We start from the raw sequence: 7638 nt of genomic DNA, 5'->3' as shown, positions 1-7638 counted from the left end.
CTGGCTTGTAAAGTTGCAGATGGTGTATAACCATGAGTACCACCAGCAGGTGTCAGGGGTATGTCGCATACGTGTCATCATGTATGGGGCGTGTCTTTACCTGGCTGTGTCGGGAGGAAATTACCGAACCTTTTTTCCGTTCATGTCTGTGGTTACACTCAGACAGTATACAGTGTAGGCAGATAGGTGCATTGTTTATGTGAGCCTAGAAACAAAGCTTGGCATGAGATAACTTTGATCTGTAAGGAGAGTGATACACCCCTACCTATGGGGAATCGGGGATGTCATATAGCAGTCACATCAGAGTTGCCTACCCTCCTGCATTCTGCAGGAGACTCCCTGAAATAGCAGCAATCTCACTCTCTCCCTCATTACATAGAAACATAGAATTTGACGGCAGATGAGAACCATTTGGCCCATCTAGTCTGCCCCTTTTTTACCCTTCAGGTAAACTCAACCCTTTTTAATCCTTATTTCTTTGTAAGGATATTCATATGCCTATCCCAAGCATGTTTAAATTGTTCTACTGTCTTAGCCTCTACCACCTCTGATGGGAGGCTATTCCACTTATCCACTAGCCTTTCTGTGAAGTAATTCTTTCTAACATTTCCCCTGAACCTACCTCCCTCCAGTTTCAGTGCATGTCCTCGTGTTTTATTACTTGTTTTCCTTTGAAGAAACCCTGTAACTCATAATTTGGTGTGTCGGCAGAATCAAAGCTGTCGCGGACTAAGTCCAAAGAGCTTATTTTGATTGGTGGCAAGCGGAATCGTGGTGAAATACGCACACGCTTGGGATACTCAGTAGAAGTGTCACGTGGCCGCGATTCTCAGATTGTCGTATCTGGGGAATCGCCGACTAGGGTCGTGACAAACTTAGTCTATCAATCTCCCTGATTTCACCTAGCCCACATTACACTGTTACATTTTTGGGGAAAAAAGGAATGAGAGATAGATACATTTACATTGAATCATCAGCACAATTTCCCAGCACTTTGGAAAGTATAGTAACTCTTACCAACTGCTTTGGGGCTCATCTACATTTGGATATAAGTAATTTTAAATTACACAACCACACTTCTAGGTGCCACATTCACAATCTCTTTTCACTATCTCTCCATATATGGAACTAGACACTCCCTTTGGGAGGAGCAGGACACACCCCTTCAATAGTGCGCAACTATAATCTCCCTGAAACTAGTTTTCTAAAGTAGGTAAGTATGGGTCACATACTAACAACAAAAAGCACGTTTTTCATTTAGTAAAAACATACCTCCTCTGGCACTGTCTCTCGCACTCGCTGACACCCTTTCTCTCCATGACACTCTCTCTCTCTCTCTCTCTCTAATTATTTTGTACTTTCCTCTCTCCCTTTCTGTCTCCCCCCAACTCTCTTTCTCATCTCTTTTTCTTTCTCTCCCCAGCCTCCCTTCTCCCTCTTCATCTCACTCCTTCTCTTTTCCCCTGCCCCCTTTTTTTCTTTGGTACTTGTGTATTATCACGGTGTGTATTATATCGCACCACATCGTTTTGGTCGCATGCTATGCAATGGCATGCTATGCGATGTGACCCGATTTTTAATTGTACAGGCACCCTGATGGGTGATTACTATGTTAAATTCCCCCATTGTTAACGCCACCCCCTCTATCAACGGCAACCCGAAGCATGGCGAGTGCAGCGAGCCCGCAAGGGGCGGTGGTACGCGTCCTCCGACCTTTTCATACCCCCACTATCCACGTCGGCGTGGAGTTGAATTTAGACAGTGCCCAAAGCGTGGCGAGCCCCGCAACCGCAAGGGGACGCGAAATACGAGCCCGAAGCGCAGCAAGCCCCGCGAGGGGATGTGGATTACTTCACATGTAATCCACGTCCCCTCGCGGGGCTCGCCACGCTTCGGGCTCGCCACACTATCTAAAATCAACTCCACGCCGACGTGGATAGTGGGGGTATGAAAAGGTCACAGGACGCGTATCGCCGCCGCTCGCCACACTTCGGGATGGCATTGATAGTGGGGGTGGCGTTAACAATGGGGGTGCATTTAACATAGTAATCCCCCAATAGGGTGTTTGTACAATTTTTAAAATCGCATCCCATCGCATCGCATGCCATTTTAATGCGATGGGCGCCATGATAATACACAAGTACCTTTTCTTTCACTTTATCTCCATCTCTCTTCCCCTAGTCTCTCTTTATCTCTTTCTGACCCTAATCTTTCTCCTCCTCTTCCCCCGTGTATTCCCCCCCTACTTTTGCCCCCTACTTGGCACTGTCTGTCTAACTCCCTATCTCTCCCATGTTCTCTGACACCATCAATCTCCTTCCATGTCTCTCCCCCTTTATCTCCCGTAAGGTGCGTACACACGGGGCAATATGATTGCTGGCAATATATTGCTCAGTGCCCCGTTTTCATCTACGACCAGAGATGGTTGCAGTTGATAATGTCACACTGCCGGGAGAAGAGGCAGGGGAAGTCGCTGGTGGAAGAGCATGCTCCTCCGACCAGCGACCATTCAGGGTGTATCACTGGTGCACACTCCAATCACTGGCAATATGGTCGCTCAGCGATATGTGCTGAAATCGCCCCCGTGTGTACACAGCTTAAGACTCAATTTCTCTTGTTTTTTTTTCCTCTCTCTCCCTGGCACCTCCTCTATATCATTCACTCTTTCTCTCCCTGACACACTTTCTTTCTTACCTCTCTTTCTGCCTCCAACATTCTCTCCCACTCATGCTCACACCCCTCCCTTTCTCTCATTGACACCCTTGCTCTCCCTTTTCCCTCTCTCCCTGACCAACCCTCTCTTTTTCTCTTTATCTTTCTCTCTCCCTGATATCCTCTTTTGTCTGTCACTATTCACTTTTTCTTCTGCTCATTGTAGTGACAATATAGCAATATTTTGCTATGGGACCCACAAAGTTCTAGCTACAGGAGTTATACATCATTGATAAATGGGACCCTATAATACAGGAGTAGAAAACCCTATTAGTTCAACATTTAAAAAAAAAGTAGAAAAGTAATCTTCCACCCCTCCTTACTGAACCATTATCTAAATTATGGGATACCTACCTAGAAACCTTATTTTAAGCTTTTCCATTTCACCCTAGGGATTGCTATAGACCTCGGATGATTAGAAATCATCAGTGCTTGCACACTGATATCTTATATCCCCTCCTGACTTTGAACTAGTCGCATAGGTGATATGTCACGGGGTAGCTACTGTTAGGGGCAGGGGCGAATTTACGGGACAGGCCACCCCTAGGCACAACATTTTTGGCCGCCCCCTCCTCCCATTTTAACATTCATTATTAAGTCCTAACTATGCAATTGCCAGTATACTGTAATAATAAAATAAGCCTAGAGTAGAGCTAAAACCGGCGCCTGCCTGATAATATACAAATAGAAACCTAAATCAGCGGCACTCGGTGACTGACTGACATGTTGGTAAAATAATGTTGTTTTAATTCAACATGGCGACAGTAGTCTCCAGGAGTCACCATGCTGAATTAAAACAACACTATTTTTACCATGTACTTGATGTCATCACACACCCATTACATATTATATCGCATGCCATAATGCCCATTACACATTATGCCACCCACACGCCATAATTCCTATTACACCACGTCGTAATGCCCATTACATGTTATACCAAACACTGTTATGCCCAATACACGCTATACCAAACCCCATAATGCCCATTACACGCTATACCAAACCCTGTAATTCCCATTACACATTATACCAAACCCCGTAATGCCCATTACACGTTATAACAAACCCTGTAATGCCCATTACACTCTATACCAAACACCATAATGCCTATTACACTCTATACCAAACACCATAATGCCCATTACACGCTATACCAAACACAGTACTGCCCATTACACATTATACCAAACACCGTAATGCCCATTATATAATAACACACGCCATACTGCCTATTACATATTATGCCACATAAGTGCCACTTTCATGGTTTGTCTGGGGTCTCTGTGACAGGTAGTCAGTGACACCTGTGTGGTGTCAGTGTCACTCAGCCTTCCCTGTGGACAACAGGCCAAGTAGGAGGGACCTGCTAGGGCAGCAGGGGCCAGTGGGGCAATTTAGAGCTTCTCAGAGACAGCCACACAGTGGCTGCAACAGGACTCAAGAGGGTGGGCCCACAATCACAGGGCTGGAGCCTGGCCGGGCTTTGCTAGGGCAGCCTGAGCCCTTGGCAGCAGCAGGGGCTAGGGAGGCAAGGGCTACCAGTGCCACACGGTGACGGCAGCTGAGCCACAGGGTATGCTGGGCCCCACAAACAGCATTGCACTGCACTGTCTAAGTTTATTTGCCACAAATTACCAATGGCACTTACATTACATATACTGATTATGTGGAGGCACTGGGCTGCAGAGGCACTGGGACTTGTCTGGACGGGTGGCGTTCAATAGTCAGGGAACATCGGGCAGTCACACAGACTGGCAGCCCGCAGCCCCATCACCAGATTCTCCGGCAGCAGCGGTGGCGGCACAGCGCTGTGTGCAGCCCCAGCGTCCGTGATGTCCTCATGCGCATGCGCCGCCGCCAGCCTGTGCTTAAAAGCACAGGCTGATTAACTGCTCCAGAGTGCACACGCACACAGCATTCTTCTGTACAGTCTGCCGTGTCTCAGCAACAGCGCTGCGCTGAACCCCACATCATGTTTCAATGTGAGCACTGGCGGTGGCGGAGAATCGGGTGATGGGGCTGCGGGCTGCCGGTCTGTGTGACTGCCCGATGCTCCCTGACTATTAAACGCCACCCGTCCAGACTAGGCAGCCTGGCTGCCGCCCGCAATATGTGCCGCCCCTAGGCCCGTGCCTCACGGGCCTAGTGGCAAATCCGGCCCTGGTTAGGGGCCCTGGATCTCGGTGGTCTAGGGAGTTTTTACACACCTGTTGGCAAAGATCTGCTGTGAGCTGTTGTGTGACCTGTAACTTGCTTGTACAGTAACTACTGACATCCAGCTGTTACCTGCCTGTCAGAGGGAAAGCTGTGGAAAGATAAACATTTATTTTCAAACTTTTACACTGTGAATTTGATCCTTATCGCTCAAACAGGACCTGTTTTGCTGGATGATACTACATGGCAAAGAGTCCTGGAAAAGGTCACTGGATCGAACCACAGCGGCAGTCAGACACGTTGCATCGCATCCTGGCCAGACTATGCCACAGTGTCAGTCGCTGGGTCAGTATGCAGGCCGGCCATTAAACAGTAGTTGGTCACCGTTTTATATTGTTAATCTTGTGTATGTAGCATAGAGGCCAGGAAAGCTGTATTGTGTTTATTTATGGCAGTGAAAAAGTGCATACACATTAGATCACGGGTGTCAAACACAAGGCCCGCGGGCCAAATCCGGCCCGACAGACCTCGTCATGTGGCCCGCGCAGCCGCCGCCAGCCTTCACCTTTTATTCTCTTTTTTTAGATCTTTTTTTAGAGTTTTTTTTGCACTTCCAGCGGCCATGTTGCCTGTGGTATTTTAAGATGTCTGCGGCCACAGGAACATGGCCACCGGCCTCCACGGCTACGTGGAGGAGGGCCCGGCAGCCTGTTCCCTCTTATCGAGGCAGTGGCAGACGCTGGGTGGGGACGTCATGACGATGACGCCTCCCACCCACGCGTCTGCAGAGAGGAAGGAAGGCAGGCCGAGTCGGGGGGCCGCAGCAGGACAGGCCGTGGCGCAGAGAGTGGAATTGAAATTACTGGAGCCGCAGCAGCAGCAGCAGTAAAGGAGCCTGAGGGATAAAATACAGTAAGTTACATAAAAAAACAATATATCTGGTGGTGGTGTCATGGCATTACTTTTATATTATACAGGGGGAGCAGCCTGTGGTGTCATTATTATTGTACAGGGGGAGCAGCCTGTGGTGTCATGGCATTATGCCATGACACCACAGGCTGCTCCCCCTGTATAATAATAATGCCATGACACCACAGGCTGCTCCCCCTGTATAATATAAAAGTAATGCCATGACACCACAGGCTGCTCCCTCTGTATAATAATAATGCAATGACACCACAGGCTGCTCCCCCTGTATAATAATTTGTGTCATGGCATTACTATTGTTATATTATACAGCGGGAGCAGCCTGTGCTGTCATTGCATTATTATTATACAGCGGGAGCAGCCTGTGGTGTCATTGAATTATTATTATACAGCGGGAGCAGCCTGTGGTGTCATTGCATTATTATTATACAGCGGCCCTTTGAGGGTGACCAAACTGCTGATGCGGCCCCCGATGAATTTGAGTTTGACACCCCTGCATTAGATGATAATTGTATGATTTTGCAGATTTTCATGGAATGACCAAGCAGGGCCGACTGGAGACATCGCTAGCTGGAGCTATGTTGTGAAATGCATGTATGGGTTACATACGAAATTTGATTAGGCCTGCTCAGTTTATCCACAAGGTAGAAACACTGTGTAAAATGGAGGAGATGTTGAAGGTATTTGCTGAAATGGCTACAGGTCAGCAAACCCAGGTCCAATTGCTGTGTGAAGAATTAGTGCAAATAAGTGTCCAGAGGAACAATGGATTCTCAGGAAAGACCCAGAGGGCCTATGTAGATTGTCAGGAATCACAGCATACAGTATAGTGGCACTGTTTACCTGTACAATGTATTCCTCCAATTGGAACCGGGACAAGGGATCTACAGCAAAAAGATAGACAACCATTATGTCGACACCATTAGTCCGACATGCAAAAAGGTTGAAATGGACAAAAGGTCGACAGTAAAATGTCGACATGGGGTTTTTCACTTTTTTTGAGCCGATTGTTGTCACAGTCGACATGGACACAGTTTGAAGTGCACCGTGTCCCCTTGCATCGCTCGCTGTGCTCGCAATGCTTCAGGCACAGTGCCTCTCTGCGCTCGGCACACTATTTTATTCTCCCTCCACGCCCTAGTGGATGGTAGGGCATGATATACCGCCTGTCGGCACATGTCGGCTCAAAAAAACAGTGAAAACCCCCATGTCGACCTTTTGACTGTCGACCTAATGCTTGTATCTACCTTTTTGCATGTCGACCTTTTTGCTTGTCGAACTAATGGTGTCAACCTAATGGTTGTCTATCTTTTTGCTGTAGATCCCTTGTCCGGATACCCCTCCAATGGGAGTCTCAGCCATATTTGCAATCCATAATTGCCTTGAGCAACATCACTGACCAGGCTTCATTCCTGGATTCTGTATTTGGACTCCTGGGGTGGGATGTTGGGGAAAAAAAACCCATTCTCTGGGTTTATACCACGTTTTCTACCAGTCGCTTTAGCTCCTTGGTTTTAATTCATAGTACCAACTCAGTTCACTGCTAGTAGTCGGAGGAACCCAGGTAGAGAGCATGTACCAATGCGTTTCGACAGCAACCTGCTGTCTTTTTCAAGGCTACAGAGTGACTGAACCTGTAGCCGTCTTTATACCCTGCTGGGAAAACTATTTCCGGGTCAAGTGGTTTTCACTTCCGGTTTCCGTAAAGTTAGTAAAATACTATCTTCAAAGCTTTATAATATAGTTTTATATCATCGATTACTTTAAAACGGGTGTAAATTAATCATATTTTATATATCAGGTCTCTTATAACTAGATGTAAGGGAGTAAATGTGGCTTATT

This window comes from Crinia signifera, chromosome 9 (assembly GCF_055691185.1).
Source record: "Crinia signifera chromosome 9, ASM5569118v1, whole genome shotgun sequence".
NCBI classification, from domain to species: domain Eukaryota; kingdom Metazoa; phylum Chordata; class Amphibia; order Anura; family Myobatrachidae; genus Crinia; species Crinia signifera.
This window is presented reverse-complemented; position numbering follows the sequence as displayed.